A 19,482-nucleotide genomic window follows, 5' to 3' on the forward strand; every position below is an offset into this window, starting at 1 on the left:
AACTCAGATCACACCTGCTGCATGGTGTGGGCAAAAAATAAATAAATAAATAAATAAAAGTATTCACTGAAGATTTCCTGGTACTTTGAAATATAGGTCAGACTGGCAGCTGTATAGGGGACAGGGGAGGTATGGCGAACAACAGCAAGCCACTGGGTTGGCTAAAATGTTGTCTCACCAAAGAGGTATCAGGGAAAAGTGAGGTTGGAGATGTGAGTGGGGTTCAATCGCAGAGAGCTCAGACTGCCAGAAAAAGCTCTGACATCTTGAATGCTATGGCGAGGTAAAGAGACGGCTTCCTGCCGGAATGTGTTTGAGGAGCCAGGAAATACTGGTGACCTGGTGTTGTCTTCCTCTTAAAACAGCATAATGAGGGACTGGGAAGGAAGAATTATTTTTCATTTCCTTTGTAAATGGCCCCAGTTACCCTGTGGGTGAGGCTGCAGGAGCTTGCGGTATGCCCTCCAGCAAATGCCTTACGTCAAACTTGACGGAGTTATTCATCGAGTACATACCAGCTGTACCTTGTCTGTGCACACTAAACCCTGAGGGGAGCAGGAGGTAGGACTCGCATGGAAGAGCCCGGTCATCTGGGGGAGATGAAGCCTTCCAAGCAGAAAAGTGCGGGGACAATCTAAGAGCTCAGTGAGGTTATGGGTCAGTCAGAGCTTTGTGAGCTCAGGTAAGGAGAAGGGAAAGAGAGGACCAGGGAGGGGCTGGTAAGGCTTCCTGGGCAGAGGGTACAGGGCCAGTGTGGGAGCTGGGGGCTGGGTCCCAAGCAAGAGACAAAGTGGGGAAAAAGCATATTGCCTCCTCAGCACAGGTGGTGAGCAGTAGGTGGGTAAAGCCCTGCTCTTGGAATGGCTGGCTCCTCCTGGAATGCTCAGGGGCATTTGGAACGTCCTTCCCATTGTCTGTTTGCCCAGGCAGCCTTGCTGCCTCCTCCCTTTAGCAGTGGAGGCTGACCTCACCCCACAAGACTAGTCCTGTCCTGTCATCCTGGCCCAGTTCCCAGGCAGAGCTGCCTGCTCCTAGCCCTATGCTTGCTGAGAAAAAAGTGAATTCGTCAAAACTTTCAGGGTGAAGACAGTGACTCTGGGTGTTCCAGAATGACCTCTGGGTCTGGCTGTTACAGGCAGCATCCGTGACTTCAGATCCCACACCCCTGTCTTCTGTAGATGAAATTCCTCCTCTCTGAAATCAAGGAGTAAACGCAGTGTGTTCTGATTTGAAATGAAAGAGAAATAGTGAGACTTCCCTGGCTATCCAGTGGTTAAGACTTCACCTGCCAATGCAGGCGGTGAGGGTTTGATTTCTGGTTGGGGAGCTAAGATCCCATGTGCCTTACGACTGAAAAACCAAAAGAGGAAACAGAAGCAATACTGTAACAAATTAAATCAGTTCAGTTTAGTTCAGTCGCTCAGTTGTGTCCAACTCTTTGCAACCCCATGGACTGCAGCACACCAGGCTTCCCTGTCTATCACCAACTCCCGAAGTTTGCTCAAACTCATGTCCATTGAGTCAGTGATGCCATCCAACCATCTTATCTTTTGTTATCCCCTTCTCCTACCTTCAATCTTTCCCACCATCAGGGTCTTTTCAAATGAGTCAAGGTGTTTTTCGCATAAGGTGGCAAAAGTATTGGAGTTTCAGCTTCAGCATCAGTCCTTCCAATGAATATTCAGGACTGGTTTCCTTTAGGATGGACTGGTTGGATCTCCTTGTAGTCCAAGGGACTCTCAAGAAAACTCTCTAACACCACAGTTCAGAAGCATCAATTCTTTGGTGCTCAGCTTTCTTTATGGTCCAGTTCTCACATCCATACATGACTACTGGAAAAACCATAGCTTGGACTAGATGGACCTTTGTCAACACAGTAATGTCTCTGCTTTTTGATATGCTGTCTAGGTTTGTCATAGCTTTTCTTCCAAGGAGCAAGTATCTTTTAATTTCATGGCTGCAGTCACCATCTGTGGTGATTTGGGAGCCAAAAAAATAAAATCTGTCACTGTTTCCACTGTTTCCCATCTATTTCCCATGAAGTGATGGGACCAGATGCCATGATCTTAATTTTTTTAATGCTGAGTTTCAAGCCAGCTTTTTCACTCTCTTCTTTCACTTTTGTCAAGAGACCCTTCAGTTCCTTTTCTCTTTCTGCCATGAGGGTGGTATCATCTGTGTATCTGAGGTTATTGATATTTGATTCCAATCTTGATTCCAGCTTGTGCTTCATCCATGCCAGAATTTCGCATGATGTACTCTGCATATAAGTTAAATAAACAGGGTGACAATATACAATAAAATCCTTTTTAAATGGTCCACTAAAAAAAAAAAAAAACTTAAGAAAGACAAATTGGATTTTTTTCTTAGCCTAGTGCAGGATGGGTTCAGGGAAAACTATAAGACAGATGCAGTCCTCTGTTTTGTGTATGTATTTTTTGCTAAAGGGTGCAATGATGGGAGCTAAAATAATGGATATTATTAACATTATTTGGGGCTTGGATCCCTCTATCAGAGACGCAGAGAGCAGCTCAGAATATGTGTTAAATAAGTAAGAGCTGAAAAGGCAGCCTATTTGTGTGTAAAGAACAACGCTGGAGCCGACACCACAGTTTGAACCCAGGTTCTGCCCCTAAGATCTGCAAGTTCTTGGACATGGTCCTTCTCTTCGCTTCGCTTCTGCCACCATTAACTGCTTCTCCCTCTCTCCCTTACAAGTGCTTCCGCTAAAGGTGCTCAATTAATACCCCAGTCACTTTGGCCCTGAGGACTGATGACAGGGGTGCAGGGGTGAGAAGGCTGGCCTCACAGTGTGTGGGAGATCCTTCTGTTGGCCTCTTAGCAGCCTCACATCACCCTTTGCCCCAGGGCCTTGTCCATTTCTTTGGTGGGGAGTGCTGTCTTGCCTCACATCCTGTGAATCAGGCTTCCCCGGGGACCAGCCATCCCACCCCTGTGGGGAAAGAGGGGAAGAGAAGAGATTGTTCCAGGCACAGATGCCAGCCCAAATTCTCCCAGCAGTTGGGGAGGGAATTTAGCAGACAGAAAATTCTCCCCTTCCCTGTGCGTCTCTGCTACAGACAGTAACAGCCTCGGAGGTGTTACCCTGACTCCAGAGAAGAGCTTTGGGAGGAAGTGACTTCCCCTGGATGGGAAGCCCAGGTGGAGCACGTGGGACACAGGTACAGGCCCCTCGGAGGGCTGAAGGGGAGGAGCAGAATCCCATTTGAGGCAAAGCATCCTCACACTAGGGATGGAGGTCAGTGGCCGGGAAGGTTCCTGTTATCCTCATGCAGTCTGTAAGTATGCTGTCTGTTCCAGGGCACTGTCACACCCTGGAGGTGAGTAGAGAGGGGGCAGGTTGTCATTATAACAAAAAATACAGTAGAAACCGAACACCTTAAGTCCTTTCTGTTTTGTTCTTCAGTCACTCAGTCATGTCCAACTCTTTGTGATCCCGTGAACTGCAGCACACCAGACTTCCCTATCCTTCACCATCTCTCAGAGTTTGCCCAGACTTGTGTCCGCTGAGTCAGTGATGCCATCCAACCATCTCACCCTCTGCCACCCTCTTCTTCTCTTGCCCTCAGTCTTTCCCAGCAGCAGAGTCTTTTCCTATAAGTCAGCTCTTGGCATCAAGTGGCCCAAGTATTGAAGCGTCAGCTTCAGCATCCATACTTCCAATGTATATTCAGGGTTGATTTCCTTTTGGATTGACCGGTTTGACCTCCAATCCCAAAGAAAGGCAATACCAAAGAATATTCAAACTACCGGACAACTGCACTCACTTCACGTGCTAGCAAGGACATGCTCAAAATCCTTCAAGCTAAGCTTCAGCAGTACATGACTCGAGAACTTCTAGGTGTACAATCTGGATTTAGAAAAAGCAGAGAATCAAATTGCCAACATCTGTTGGATCATAGAAAAAGCAAGAGAATTCCAAAAAACATCTGCTTTGACTTCATTGACTATGCTAAAGCCTTTGACTGTGTGGATCACAGTCAAACTGTTAAAAATTCTTAAAGAGATGGGAATACCAGACCACCTGACCTGTCTCCTGCAAAACCTGCATGCAGGTCAAGAAGCAACAGTTAGAATCAGGCATGGACTGGTCCAAAACTGGGAAGGGAGTACCTCAAGGTCCTTTCTAGGACAAATCAAACTGTGACTAGGTGCAGAGATGAATGACTAGGTGCAGAGATGGAGAGGTGACAATAGGCAACATTAACTGAATGCTTATCAAGAGTCAGGTACTGTTCCAAACATATTATTTTGTATATGTTCACTCATTTGGTCCTCAGAAGGGTATATGAAGTAGACATTGGTATTCCCCCACTTTACAGATGAGGAAACTGAGGCAGAAGATAATTGACAACTTTCCCAGGGTCACGTGACATTCACACCCAGGCCGCTGGGCCCCATTGCTAGTGCTCTTTACTGGGTGGATGTATCCCTAATAGAAATCTCAGAGGACCTGATCCCTACTAAAAAGGGTAGTTTGTATAGTTTACCTTCCCACAGTCTTTAATTTAAAACATCCAAACAAACAACTGATGTGGTTCTGGAGTACAGACAGGTGGAAGCAGTGAGGGGCCTGGAGCCCAGGAGTCTGTCGGACTGAGGCAAGTTCTTCACTCTCGAGTCTATGTTTTTTCACCAGACAAGGAAAAGGCCAGGGTCCTTGTGAAGGCCAACGAGGCAGAGGTCTGACGGTGCCTGACGGTGCCTGGCAAGTGTGAGAGCTCCTTGCCAGCAGTGTTAGAGTTGGCTCAGCAGAAAACCAAGGAGAGCTGACTATGTATATGAGGGTTACAGCTTCCTTCTCAAGCTTAATGACTACAGATTATGGGACCAGGCTGCCTACTGCCAGGCACTGACCAGGGGAGACACAGGGGTGGCTTGATGAAATGAGGTGCTAGACACTGTGGGCTGTATACCCGGTGGCCATGGTCCTCGCCTCACCGTTTCTTCTCTGCCCATGGCCTGCCTCCCATGGCAGAGGCTAAAAGCCCAGGTCCATCTTGCATTTGAGATGTGCGCATGTCACCCAAGCCTGGTCCAAACGTGTCTGAGAAAAGCTGTGCTGGAAGCTGGGGCTGGTACTGAAAAAGGATTTCTTCATTTTAGAAGGACCAGTGTAATAATGTTTGTATAGTGCCTGCAAGTGATTTCTGGAATTGCTATGGTTAACTCTCAGAGGTGAAGGAAGATGCTGATTCCAAGCTGAACATGGCAAAATGGAAAGATAGAAGGAGCCTGGGCCCTTGCTGATATCCCTGAGCTGCTGACTTGATCCTAAAACAGCGTCTGGACCGTGTGTTGTGTGGGATAAGTAACCCTCTGTGATGTGGGCCATCTTTGGTTGGTCTGTTCCTTGCAGAAGAAAGCATCATAGGAGATTGAAACTGAGAGCTAGGAGCCCTTGGTTCTGGTCAGGACTCCGCTGCTAAGAAGTTGTCTGACTCTGGGCCAGTTACCAACGTCTCCGAGGCATAGTCACGATTTATTTATTTAATTATTTACTTTTATATTATACTTTTTTTTTTTTAATTTAACCTTTTCAGACGCACCTTGCAGCATGCGAGATTTTAGTTCCTTAATCAGGGATCAAACCCATGCCCCCTACAATGGAAACATTTAGTCTTAACCACTGGACCGCCAGGGAAGTCCCTTAATTTATTAAACAGGCTAGTAACCCTTCCTTTACCTCCTTCTCAGAACACTTGTGAGACCACATGAAACTCTTTTAGCCCTACCTCCTACTTTTTTCTGAAGATACATTGGCTTGGCCAAAAAGTTCATTTGGGTTTCAATGAACTTTTTGGTCTACCCAATAGAAATGAATAAAATAGGGTGTGGATAACAATGAATGAATAAATGAAATTTAAAAATGAATGGCAAAAATGAATTTTAAAAGATAAATATGGAGGCGAACTCCATGTTCCATGGACAGAAGAAAGGAGTTCAACATGACTGAGCACAGGAGATGGAGGGACCAGAGGCAGAAGACGGGACATAGAAGAGGTAAGCACAGCCCCCGTTTCCACCTCTGTAAAACGAGGGAGAGAACCATATGACCTCTTAATTTCTTCTGCAATACCAAGGTTCTGGAAGCCAAGCAGAGCTGGCACTAGGTCTCTGCTAATGTGAATGCCTCAGTACCGCATGTCACTTGGCATCAGCAGTTTTTCTGCCCAACTACCCTTAGGGGTGGTGGCTTCCCTGGTGGCTCAGAGGTTAAAGCGTCTGCCTGCAATGCAGGAGACCTGGGTTCGATCCCTGGGTCGGGAAGATCCCCTGGAGAAGGAAATGGCAACCTACTCCAGTATTCTTGCCTGGACAATCCCATGGACTGAGGAGCCTGGTGGGCTCCAGTCCACGGGGTCACAAAGAGTTGGCTATGACTGAGCGACTTCACTTTCACTTCACCCTCAGGGGCGGGGACTGTCTTACTCATTACTGTCTCCCCAGTACCCAGTAACAAAAACTAATTGGTTAATAGAACAAGTTAATTAATGAATAAAGGACTCTGTCTTACAGGTTACCTGAAGTGTTTGAAAAATAAATGAATGAAACATTTTCCAGTGTGTAATCCAGAATAATAAGCCTACAGAGATTCATAATGAACCATTGCATATAGTATGTTTAAGTACACAGGAGGCAACGACAGGTAACAGGATGGTATAGCATCCCCATTCTCAGATTCAAGTGGCTCATTTTCTTACAAATATTTGCCAGCAAAAGAGAGTCATCATGAACTTCCTGAAGTACTATTTTTCCCAAAGAGGAAATGAAAGAGTATAATGTAAAGTTGAGATGTCTCATATGAAAAAGCTATGTAATGACTTGAAAATTAGGCTGCTTACGTTTGAGTTTGTAATGAGATTGTCAAAGAAAAAAAGCTGTGAGAACTGAAAGGATTTTCTTTTAGAAGAGATGCGAAGGAGACCATTAAAAACATAGATGGTCTCTGAAAATAGATGACTGTCTGCTTTCTAAGTAAATCTCTCCGCATAGTCAAGGTAGGACTTATTTTTATCCATGTTCTTTTAAAAAATGTGATGTGTCTTCTGAGAGCACAATAAATGATGACACTGTTTAAAGCTAATATGTTGTGGCTTCACAGATCAGCCCAGTAAAGTCTCTTGCAGACTCAGAAGCAGGGACCTGGAGACATCTTTCAAGATGACACAGCTGGGTTGCCAGGGTAACTCACTGGATGAGGATGGGGCTGGTTTGGGGAGAGATTACATAAGACAAGACCCACTAGGAAGAGCTAAGGGAAGTCCTGGAGTCAAGGGATGAAAAGAGTTCCTTCTGCCTTCAGGAGGACGTAGATCAAGGTGGGGACATTTGGAAGTGGACAGCGTTAGACACCTGGATTGGCCACCTAAATGGAATATCTTAGGGAACAGGCCGATGAAGAAAGCTCTGGGTAACTGAGGGTTCCAGCTGATAGAGAATTAATCTAACATATAAAAGCAAGGATGACCATTTCCCTAAGAATCAGTTTCACCATTTTCTTTTAAGATGTCAGAGATATTGAAGAAGATGCCCTCTTATTTTGTGTTTATATGTGTTTCTTGTTCAAATGGATGAATGACTCCCTTGAAGGACCAAGATTCAGTTGAATTTGTAACTGTCAATGGAGGAGACATAAAGATAATGCTGAGTGTGTGTGTGTGTGTGTGTGTGTGTGTGTGCGTGTGTGAGAAAGAGATTTGATACACACACACACACACACACTGTCCAGATACAGTGTTTTAGTTGCTCAGTCATGTCTGACTCTGCAACCCCATGAACTGCAGCCTGCAAGGCTCCTCTATCCATGGAATTTTCCAGGCAAGAATACTGGAGTGGGTTGCCATTCCCTTCTCCAGGGGATCTTCCCAACCCAGGAATCGAATCTAGGTCTCCTTCATTGCAGGCAGATTCTTTACCATCTGAGCCACACACACACACACATATGTATTCAATTTACACACATAAAAATATATTTGTTTATATGGGTGTCTTGTGAGAGAGAAAGATTTTATACATACACACACACATCTACATGTCCAGTTTACACACATATACATGTATTTGGTTACATGTGTGCCTTAATTTAGATGAAAATTCAGCTGAGTGTGACAGAGGTTCATCTCGTTTCAACATGACTGAAAGTTATTTTTCTCTTATGGCAAGTCCAAGCTGGCCTGGCCACTCTGCTGTGCAAGCCGTCAGGAACTCAGTCCTCTTCTCTGCTGGTGCACTTTCCTGGGGTGTTGCTCTGATTCAAACAACCCCAAGTGGCTCCCCGTGGCATCACATTCTAGCTAGTGGAAAGAGAAGTCAGAAGAGATGGGGGAACATACCCTTCCTTTTAAAGGCAAGACCCCAAACTTGCACATATGCAGAGCTTAGTCTCATCATCCTGGAAGGAGAGAAGACTAAAAAAAGGGGAATCCTAGCAGTCTGTCACCAGCCTCTCTTCAGTTGAAACAGACATTCAATTGTTTGAGCATCTCTGTGGTTGAGATTTGAGGCATGACAAGCAGAAATGGACTCACTCTGTGTGTGCTTTTGTTTTACCAAAGTGTGCAATGCCAAGTTACCCATTCTGCTTCACTGCCTCTCCCAGGTTTTGCTCTGTCTGATGTGCTGGGGCTTGATGGAAACTTCATCCAAATGGATGTGGCCAGAAATGTACCAACGGTGGTCACTCCATATGCTACAGGCAGTGGTGTTCCTTTTTGAAGCATGAAAAACTGCTGTCCGTAATTTGCTAACACAAGAAGCCCCTGTCACTTCTACCCTTTTCCTGGGCCTGCTTTCTGAAACTTTAATCCCCACAGGGCTGCCTCTGCAGGGTGCAGCACGGGACTGGAGGACCACGATTTAGTGCTTGCGTCTCTCTCCTTGTGTCAGTTTGGTAGCAGAGGTGTTTATTTGCTCAGTGACTTGAACATCACATGAACAGCAGGCTTCTGGGGGCATTAGGCAAATGCACCATCACATGAGGGACAAACACCTAACAATGGGTGAGAGATACTGAGACACAGGGCCTGTAATCACATTCATCGTGAGAGTTATTGATGCAGAATGACTGTTTAGTCTTTGAATTCCTCCCATGTATCCATTCATCTATCCACCCATCTGTCCATTCACCAATTCATGCACCCATCTACCCATCTATCTGTCCATCCATCTGTCCATCTATCCATCCATCCATCTATCCCTCCATCCATTTATTCATTAAGATGCCCTACAAAAGTCCCAAATTAAGAGCTGAGGATATTGAAATGAATCAATAGCCATGATCCATGAGTTCCTGTCCTCAATGAGCTCAGTCAGTGGGAGAGAGTGTCAAGTAAACTGACACTGATGATTATTGTGGTTGTTTAGTTGCTAAATCATGTCCAACTCTTTGCAACTCTGTGGACTGTAGCCCGCCAGGCTCCTCTGTCCACGGGATTTCTCCAGGCAAGAATACTGGAGTCAGTTGCCATTACCTTCTGCAAGGGGTCTTCCACCCAGGGACTGAACTCATGTCTCCTGCATTGGCAGGCAGTTTCTTTATCACTGAGCCACCTGGGAAGCTGGCATTGATGATGCAAAGAGGTAAATGAACTAGAAGCAGTGAAAAGCAGGTAGTTCTGGGAAGAGATTTGGGGTGGAAGGAGGGGGCTTCCCAGAAGAAATAATGCTTGAGCCAAATCTTAACACATTGAGCCAGTTGGCAATGAAAAGAAAGAGCTGTTGACAGCAGCACGCATTTGCAATCCTTTTCTTTTTTGGCTGAGATTTATTTCTTCCTAGTCCTAGTCCACACAATCATCTTGCAAGGCAAGATCTTAGATATTTCTCAGCCACACTAAAAATACATCCATAATCTAATGGAAACAAGCACGCTGGCAGAATGTTCCCCTTCCTGCCCATTAGTCAGCCTTTTATCAGAAGAGCCCTGTCGAGGACCAAAAACATGACGTTGGATTGCAACGTGTCAGTGATAGGGGACTGGAAACATCCGGGTGATGGGGCCTTGGCTGTCCGTCTCCACTGTGTGTTTCCAAGGAATCTTCCTCTGAACTCTAGCCAAGCAAGGGCAGAGCCCAAAGCCCTGAACCTTGCTTGCTTTGATCCAGTAGTGCCTCTGTTGGCTTTTTCTCCTGGGGAACATGAAGATCTTTGTTCCATTAAACAAGCAATTATGTCCCTTTTCTGTTCCTGATGGCAGTTTTAAGAAAGAGAAAAGACAGGGGAAAGGGAGCTAATATTTACCAAGTTCCTGCTGTGTGTCCAGTAGATGCTATGAGAGAAACCACGGAGATAGGATCCCCTTGGGAAATTAGTGAATAGTTACAATAAAAAGGACAGGAGCAATACTAATAGCAAACACTTATGTATTATATGCCAGGCATTGTACTATGTATGTTCTATGTCTTAATTCACTTAATTCATACAGCAGCCTTTTGTACTGGGTACCGTTACTGTCTCCATTTTGCAGATAAGGCTGCTGAGCACAAACAGAACTGTAATGTGTCTAAGGTCACACAAATGCTGAACGCCTGAACTGTACCCAGATTTCAACTTTGGAACCCCCAGCTCTGGCCTTTACTGTATGACCATGGACAAATTACACAAACTCTCTGGGCCCCAGTTTCTCCATCTCAGTGGTGGAGACAGCAATGCTTCATACCCAGCTCAGTCGTTATGTTGAGATACCATGCTCGTATAGATACAAATGAAGGGTAACCATTCCTATGACAAATACACAGTGGAACCCTCAGGTGTGATGGCTCTGGGGCTGGCTTTATCCAGAAAGTGGGGCTTGACCTGGGCCAAAGGGTAGATTTTTTTTTCAGGTTAGGATGAGGTTTGGAAGATTATTCTGAAGAGAACAGGGGTGGCTCCAACTGACCCCCATGAGATCCCAGACCAGACAAACCTCGTCCCTGGGTTTATTCCCTCCTCATGAAAAGTGTGGGGACTAAATAACCTCTAAGGACTCTCCTTCTTGGGACAGTCACCCCAGTGTTTCTTTCATGTTAAACTCCCTTCTCTGCTCATGGTTGCCCTCCATCCACAGCCAGGCAGAAGGTGGGGCCCTATGCTGGAGAATGCTCATTTTCCCCTGAGCTGAACAGAGCTACTGGTCCAAAGCTCACTGGATCACCTCACTTTTCATACAGTTGCCTAGAACCAAAGGATACATCTTTCCCACCAGTTATTCATTCATTTATTCCACCAAAACATAAGTAGCATGTGTCAGTTACAGAGCTCTTTATAGGGTGATCAAGAGAAAAATCCACCAGACACAATCCCGCCCCATAAAGAGCTCCCAGTCCAGGTGTGAGGGATGAACTGTTAACTCTATAAAGCAAAACGTGCTCAGCTGCCTTCAACAGGGAAGTCACAAAGGTTTGGAAAGGAGGCTGGGAGGGAAACATGCTGAGGAGGGGCCATCAGAAGAGAGCTCATGGAAGAGGTTGTATTAGAGCTGGGCTCTGAACCAGGGTAGAATTCTCCAGGACCTTAGTGGGGAAGGCATTGCAACAGGCATTGCTTTTATGTGGGCAAAGCCCCCTGCAGTCTATCTGAGGCCTCTCCCACCACCTTTGCTTTTGTGGCAGCAGAAGAGAGGGCACTGAAACAGCACTTCCTGTCGTCAGACTTCCCAGTTGGGGAAAGCATTGGCTTAACGATGTTCAGCAAACTGCATATTCACAATGAATCCCGTTGGCAGATTTTGCCAGCCCTGAGCACTAAAGAGTGCCTCTGACAGCATAATTATCCCTCACTATGAGTTTTGCCAGTTGTCACTTTTCCCAAGAGCTTTGCTTAACAGTCAGAAGGGAAACCAGTCTGATGGGCTCCACACAGCACTTTCTGTGGCTTTCTCATCTTGTCCTTTCCCTCCAAACCCATGCCAGTTGGTCCCTGCCTTACTTACTCAGCTTTGGCCAGCATCCAAGGGAGCATTAACTCTCAGGATCAGGTTCAGAGCATTTTGCTTCTCAGCAGAATCCACCAGGAGGAAGCTCCCTGGGTGCTCACTTTGCATTATGTCCCATCAAAGACATCCAGATATATTTGCATCTGGAAGCATGAAACACATGGGCAGTTATGAAGGAAAATGGAAAAATGCAAACCTGCTTGTTGGTGAGACAGCGGACCCAAGGACTTTGGGTTTCCTAGGTGGTGCTAGTGGTAAAGAACCCGCCTTTCAATGCAGGAGATGCAAGTATGATCCTTGGGTCAAGAAGATCCCCTGGGGGAGAGCATAGCAATCTGCTCCAGTATTCTTGCCCAGAGAATCTCATGGATAAGAGGAACCTGGCGGGCCATGGTCCACAGGGTTGCAAAAGTGTCAGACATGACTGAGGCGCTGAAGTGACTTAGCAGTCAAGCATGGGGAAGGGCAAGTAGGAGGTGACGTAAACTATCTGCTGGACAGCCTGGTGACTTTTCTTTCTCATGGAGTCAGTCCAAGCACCAGCTAACACAGACAGCTTACTGTCATCAAACAAGCCTCCACGGGGCACCTCCATCCCTGTACTCCACTGTTCTCTTGGCTATGACAGGTTCCCTTGGGAGGTCATGGTGAAGGGAACAAGGCACTCACAGACGGTGAACATCATCACAGAGAGAAGTCCAGCTGCCACACACTGATTCTTGCCTCCGGGTGGCCCTGTAGCCAGCTCTGGGGCTCCTGTTGGGCTCTCATGGTTAATTAATGAAGTCCTGTTTATTTATTATGAAGAGTTATGAAGTGGCACAGTGTAGCCTTGTCCCATGACTGCTGCTAGCTCCCTGGATGCTCTCTGCAGCACTCTAGCAAGTCCACGAAGATGAAGAAGGACAGAATAAACTACTCCGAATACCCCATGCTGATGGGCGCTGCAGTTTTAGGTGGCATGAGCTGACAGAGCAAAGTGAATTTGCTTTCTAAACGCAACCTTGGTCAAGGTGAGCTCCATATCGACCCTGAATTACAGTTACTTGTGTGTATGTCTCAACTTGCTTGACTACAGCTCCTGGAAGTCGGGAACTAGTTGAGCATCCTTAGGAAAGTTACCTGGTAGATCAGATTGGTTGGAGGAGTTTCTCCTGCTTTGTATTAACAGGGTCTGGGAGTACATCCTGGTCAGGGGTGGGGCTTAAGAACTATGCCTGAGGAATAGGGTTAGGAATAGGTCTCTGAGGAATAAATAGTACAGGAAGCAAGGCTCTCTGGGGCTCCTCCAGTGGATGGCAACCGGAGGGTGGAGTCATCAGCTATTCTCCTACCTCATCCACTGTAGAATGGGGCACTCCTTGGAGAAAAACGAGAATTTGGAATAACACAGAGAGTAGCATCTTTTGGCAGTTGTCAGCTGGGGCTCTTCTCCCCACTGCCGCAGGGAAAAGGTTGGTTTTGGGGAACACTAAAAAATAGCCATCAACCTGATTTCTTTAGCTCCAGCTCAGTCTTGAGTTTAAGTTTACTGTCTCCCAGTGAACTTTATCTCAGAGTTGTTAGAGGGGCTCGCAGGGGCCCTCCTGGGCAACCGCTTGTTCATCACACCAAAGAGGAAACGGGCTAAGCAGGAAAGGCCTTAATGGAGAGATCTTGAATCCAGTGCTCTGCCCACTCTTCCTTGCAGCCTCCTATCCATTGAGAACCATGTTCTCAATCAAATTTCCTGGCTTCTGGAATCCTGCAGTTAATTTAGAAAGAGGGAGCATAGCAGAAGTGCCCTAGCCTCATGGTAAGTCAGACCCTGTCTTGACCAGGAACTGCCAAGCCCTGGGTGGTGACTGGATTGCACAGCGGCAGAGCTGTTCTAAGGAGGCAGTGAGCAGAAGCCAAGGGATGCTGTTTCCATGGCAACTGCCTTTCATCCTTGGTTTGCCAGGTTAGGTATTCTGGAGTAGAGCAGGGCTGAATTTTTGCCCCACCGTGTAATACTTTTCCAGTTTTGAAAATGCCTTCGCTTACATACACACACACATACACACACACTCACCACTTTTGATTCCCAGTGGCCCTTTTCAGATATGGAAGCACCTTCCCATCCTCAGACAGCATCAGTAACCTGGAAAGGGGATGTGGGGAGAGGGGATGAGAGAAGTGTGAGGGGGACCAGCTGTCATCACTGTACCTAGTGACCAGAGTTTGGTGGTCATTGTTACGGTCAGTGTTCAAGATTGTTGTCACCTGGTGTATCAGTCTTCTGTTGCTACAGCAAATTGCTACCAACTGAGTGGCTTAAAACAACACTGACTTATATTCTTGTAGTTCCAATGGTCAGATGTGTGACATGGGTTTCATTAGGCTAAAATCAGAGTGTCTGCAGGGTTGTGTTTCTCCTGGAGACTCGTAGAGAATCCACTTCCTTGTTTTTCCTGCCTTCTGGGGGCTGTTGGCTTTCCTTGACTGATGGCCCATCCTCTGCCTTTAAATGCAGAAGAGTGGCATTGTCAAGTCTCTGTCTGCTTCTGCTTACGTTCTCACATCTCCTCCTCTGACTTTTTTAAGGACCCTCGTGATTACATTGAGTGCGTGTTAAGTCACTTCAGTCATGTCTGACTCTTTGCAACCCCATGGATTGCAGCCCGCCAGGCTCCTCTATCCATGGAATTCTCCAGGCAGGCATACTGGGGTGGAGTGCCATTTCCTTCTCCAGGGGATCTCTCCAACCTAGAGATCGAACTGGCGTCTCTTGCATCTCCTGCATTGGCAGGTATATTCTTTACCACTGGCGCCTCCTGGGAAGCCCCGTGTTTAATGTGTAAAATGTGTAGTTTGATGAATTTGGGCTAGACATATACCCACTACACCATCACCACAATCAGGTAATGAACCCATGCATCCCTTCCAAGAACTTTTTTGGGTCCCCTTGTGATTTGTGTGTGTTTATGTGTGGTTAGAACACTTAGCTTGAGATCTGCTCACCTTAACCAGTGTTTAAGTGCACGACAGTGTATCATTAACCACAGGCACTAAGTGTAAGCCCATCTCGAGCACTTAGTCATCTTCTGTAACTGTGACTTTATCTCCATGGAGCAGCTTTCCATCGCCCCCTCCCCCATGCCTGGCAAACTCCATCTATTTTCTGCTGTTATTAGTCTGACTGCTTTAGATACTTCTTAACCCCGGAATCATTTAACACATGTCCTTTGATGACTGACATCTTTCACTTAGTACAGTGTCTTCCAGGTCCATCTACATTGCTGCATATGAAAGGATTTCGACCTTTGTTAAAGGCTCAATAATATTCCATTGCATCTATATATTTCATTTTTCTTTATCCATTTATCTGTCAGTGGAGAGTTGAGCTGCATATTTCCAGTTTTTAAAATAAGACATTTTAGGGAGCATGAGGTGGATTTCACATAAATCAAATGTGAAATAAATAAACACATGCTAAGTAAAATGTGAAGCTTCAAACAGCAGCCCCTGAGCCTACCAAGGCCACAGGTACTCTCTACTTCGAAGTGTACACTGGTGGCAGATCTAAGCCTCGTCGCCCCACGTGCTCAACCAGGTCGATTGTCTCATATTTGCCTTTTTAGAAAAGGCCTCTTCTAGGCAGAGTAAGTGGGTCACTGACAATATTAGAATTGTCCTGTCCTGAATCCCATCTCCTGCTTCTTTTACTTCACCAGCTGCATTTCCCCACCTGAAAAAGGAGGAGTGACTCATTCATTCACTGAGTCAAGGTTTATTGGGCACCCGCAATGACCCGGAACTGTACTAGACACCAGAGATTCGAAGACGAGTTAATGTTAGTCTTTTAAAATATGTATTTAGTTGTTTGGCTGCACCAGGTCTTAGCTGCAGCATGTGGGATCTAGTTCCCTGACCAGGGATGGAACATGGGCCCCCTGCATTGGGAGCTCGGAGTCTTAGCCACTGGACCACCAGGGAAGTCCCTAATAGCAGTCTTTTTTAAAAAATTAAAAATTAGATGCAGTCCGTACTCTTCAGGAGCACAGGGATGTTACTGGGCTCTTCTGGCATGTGGTTGGTGCCACGCTGGGTCCTATTGGGGGTGTTAAGAGGGTGGGGAAGCAGAGCCATCCGCCTGGCTTGAGTTCAGGCTCCCTATGTGACCCAAGTCCTGGAAGTTGTGTAGGAAAATGCCAGAAGGTAAGAAAGCATCAGAGTGAAATCTTTCCATATAATGGGAGAAGCGTGGAGGTGTGAAACTACATTGGGAGGTATGTTGAAAAGTATTGATACAAAAGTATATTTTACTAGGGCACCACTGTATGAATGGGATAAACCTTAGAGAGATGAACAGCCCCTTTTAAGTAGTTGGTTCTGGCAGTGTGTGTGGACAATGGATTGGCAAAATGAGAGGGGCGGGCAGGAGGCAACAATGTCAGGAGCCATTGACCAAGGGACCCAGCTGGGAGGAGAGCGGGGCACTGCCTCTTCCCTTAGGAAGGTCCTTGAACCTCCAGGGGATTGCCCTGTATGGAAAAGTTTCAGGATAGAGTAGTGTCTCTGGCTTTGGTGTGGGCTCCCTCCCCCGGAGGAGGGCATGGCAACCCCCTCCGGTATTCTTGCCTGGAGAATCCCATGGATGGAGGAGCCTGGTGAGCTGTAGTCCATAGGGTCACACAGAGTCAGACATGACTGAAGCGACTGAGCACGCATACACCCTCACCCACAGATCAATCCTATTAATTAAAGCCAAGGAGCCACTGGAAAAGTGCAGTCATCTCTGCTTTCCTGGAAAAGTGGGCAGGTAGGAGGTAGGTGAGTAATGCGCTACTCATGATATGCTCTTTTGTGAAAAAGATTTTCTCACCCACCACTGTCTTTCTTCTAGTAGCATTACAAAATAGATTCCAAGCCTCAGAAATCAAAGAGGGTGTATAGTGAAAAAAAAAAAAAGCAAGATCATACAATGTTTCCTTGCTTGTGATTAAAAAAAAAAAAAACAAAAAAACTCAGAGAGTAACTCCTGATAAATTCAGGAAAAATGTAGAGTGAAATGTCTCAATTTAAACTCACTGGGGAAAGCTTATTTGAATTTTACATGGTTCCTAAGGAATGCAATTATAATCCTCTCACATCTAATGGTAAGAGAATATTTGTGTCATCAGATGCTGATGAGTAGAATAAGGCAAGTTAATATGAAAATATAATAGACATGTTATATAATGGTGAGTTAGGAGCAGTCTGGTCATTTTCATTTACAGGAATGAACTTGATGATGGATAGCTTTCTTAAAACAATATCCAGCCTCTCACTTAATAGAGAATCTCTCGCTGAACAGATGGCCCTGAAATAATCAGTGGTTTCCAGGGAAGCTACTGGTTCTTAGGCTCGATTCTTCTGGCAAGACCAGGAGAAGTCACAATGCAGGAGGCTAACCTGAATAGGTGAAGTCCTCATTCATTCTCCTCACTTCTTCTGAGATGCTTTCTTACCTCCCCCTTCCCCCTCCTTATGACCCAAGTCAAACCCAGAGGCATCCCAAACCATCAACCTCTTCTAGCTCGTCCCTTAATCCAGCACCCATCTTACCTCTAAACATAGAAAAATCTTCCATGAATCCTGGTCATCCATATTTTTTTTAACTATGTGTTTATTTGGCTATTCCAGGTCTTAGTTGCGGCGTGTGAGACCTTTTAGTTGTGGCACGTGAGATCTAGTTCCCTGACCAGGGGTCGAACCTGGGCTCCTTGCATTGGGAGTGTGGAATCTTAGCCACTGAGCCACCAGGGAAGTCCCCCTAGGCATCCATATGTAATGCATAGTAAAACAATCATTTACCACTAAGTTTTTGTTTTCTCCCAAGTTTAGCATTTAGAAAAAATACTTTATAATATAATTACACCAAACATTTTTTAAACATCATCTAAAATAATAACTTAGGAAAATTCTTCAATTTGAGCAAGGTTCACTATCAGAAACCTTAATTGGTGTGATCATCTTTAATAATAAACATTTATTAAAGCCAAGACTGATGAAGGTACATCCATGATCTTTGGCTGCTGTCATTTATTTTTGTTATGGAAACCCTCCCCCAGTCAGTAAATTAGGATATCAGCACTAGTATCATAAATTAAGAGATATAATTATTAAGAGACCATGTCCCCGAAAAACAACTCCCTGAATATCAACAGAAAAATTTATATTAATAATGATTAATTTTAAATGACCTAAGTTAAAAATATAATAGTCATCACCTTCCCTATATACATTAATAATTAATCAGAAAACATATTAGAAGGGTAACAATTATAATAGCAACAAAATAGAACACCTAGAAGCAACCTTTTGAAAAAAAAGTGCGGGACTTGTATGATGAGGGAATTAAGCCTGAAGTAAATGGAGGGAAACTCAGTGTTCCTGGACAACAAAATTACATATTATAAAGATATCAATTTTCCTGTGATTAAATGTCAATTTTAAATGATTCTAAGGTCAACTTGGAAGAATAAATAGCTGAGAGCAGCTAACTCTTAAGTAAGTGGGATACTTGTTCTCTCAGATATGAACATGTTTCATGACTTCAGTAATTAAAACAGTATGGTACCAGTGTCCAACACAGAAAAATGGTAGTCAGGTCGGAAACTGCCTCACTGCATAAAAATGTCGCATGTGCTCAGATGCCATCACCAACTAAAGACTCCTCGGACATTTGTCGGTTTTTCGTTTTCTGTGGGGAGAGAGTAGAAAAGAAATTCAGATCCTCTCCTTCCATCCAGCATAAATAAATTCAGGCAAATGAAAGAATTGATTATTTAAATTAAGTAATAAGGAAAATAAGGAAATAGAAAAGTGTTAGTCGCTCAGTCATGTCTGACTCTGCGACCCTATGGACTGTAGCCCTACAGGCTCCTCTGTCCATGGGATTCTCCAGGCAAGAATACTGGAGTGGATTGCCGTTCCCTTCTCCAGGGGATCTCCCCAACCCAGGGATCGAACCCAAGTCTCCCACATTGCAGGCAGATTCTTTACCATCTAAAGAAGGGGCTGTAAATTATGTGCCTGAAGGGCGATTTCTAAAAGAAATGGAAATTATGTGTTTGATTTGTTTACGTACATGTAGTTTGACTATATATAAATTAAAGATACTGTCAATCCAGAAATGCCCCAGGCTAAATTAAAGACCAAAAACCAATTCTGTTGTAGAAACACCTTGCACTGAGTTACAATAAGGACTAAGGTTGTTGATCAAAAATACCGATTTCTGCAAGGCAACTTTTGAGAAAGGACGTGCTCAAGTCTGCCAGAGGTTGGGAGAATAGTGTTGATTTCACTGATACATGTCAGACCCAGTGCTTTTGGGAAGCCAAGCCTCGCTGTGGACAGATACCCTGCAGTGTGTGATGATCAACTGGCCTGCATTTACCTACTGGGTAACTTGGAAGAGTCCCTCTGCCTCCCTGTGCCTTTTGCCTCCTGTGGAAAATGACAAGTGTGGGATGCAGAATAATGCTCCCCCAAAACGTCCACAGCACCATCACTAGAGCTTGTGGATATGCTACATTATG

At 45.2% G+C, this 19,482-nt stretch overlaps 1 protein-coding gene across 1 annotated transcript in view; it reads left to right on the forward strand.

The window, feature by feature from the left end:
- VSNL1 (visinin like 1) overlaps window positions 1-19,482 on the forward strand; it is a 126,485-nt gene that overhangs the window by 70,175 nt on the left and 36,828 nt on the right. The window lies entirely within an intron of this gene.

The sequence above is a fragment of the Ovis aries genome, chromosome 3, assembly GCF_016772045.2.
Source record: "Ovis aries strain OAR_USU_Benz2616 breed Rambouillet chromosome 3, ARS-UI_Ramb_v3.0, whole genome shotgun sequence".
Taxonomy (NCBI): domain Eukaryota; kingdom Metazoa; phylum Chordata; class Mammalia; order Artiodactyla; family Bovidae; genus Ovis; species Ovis aries.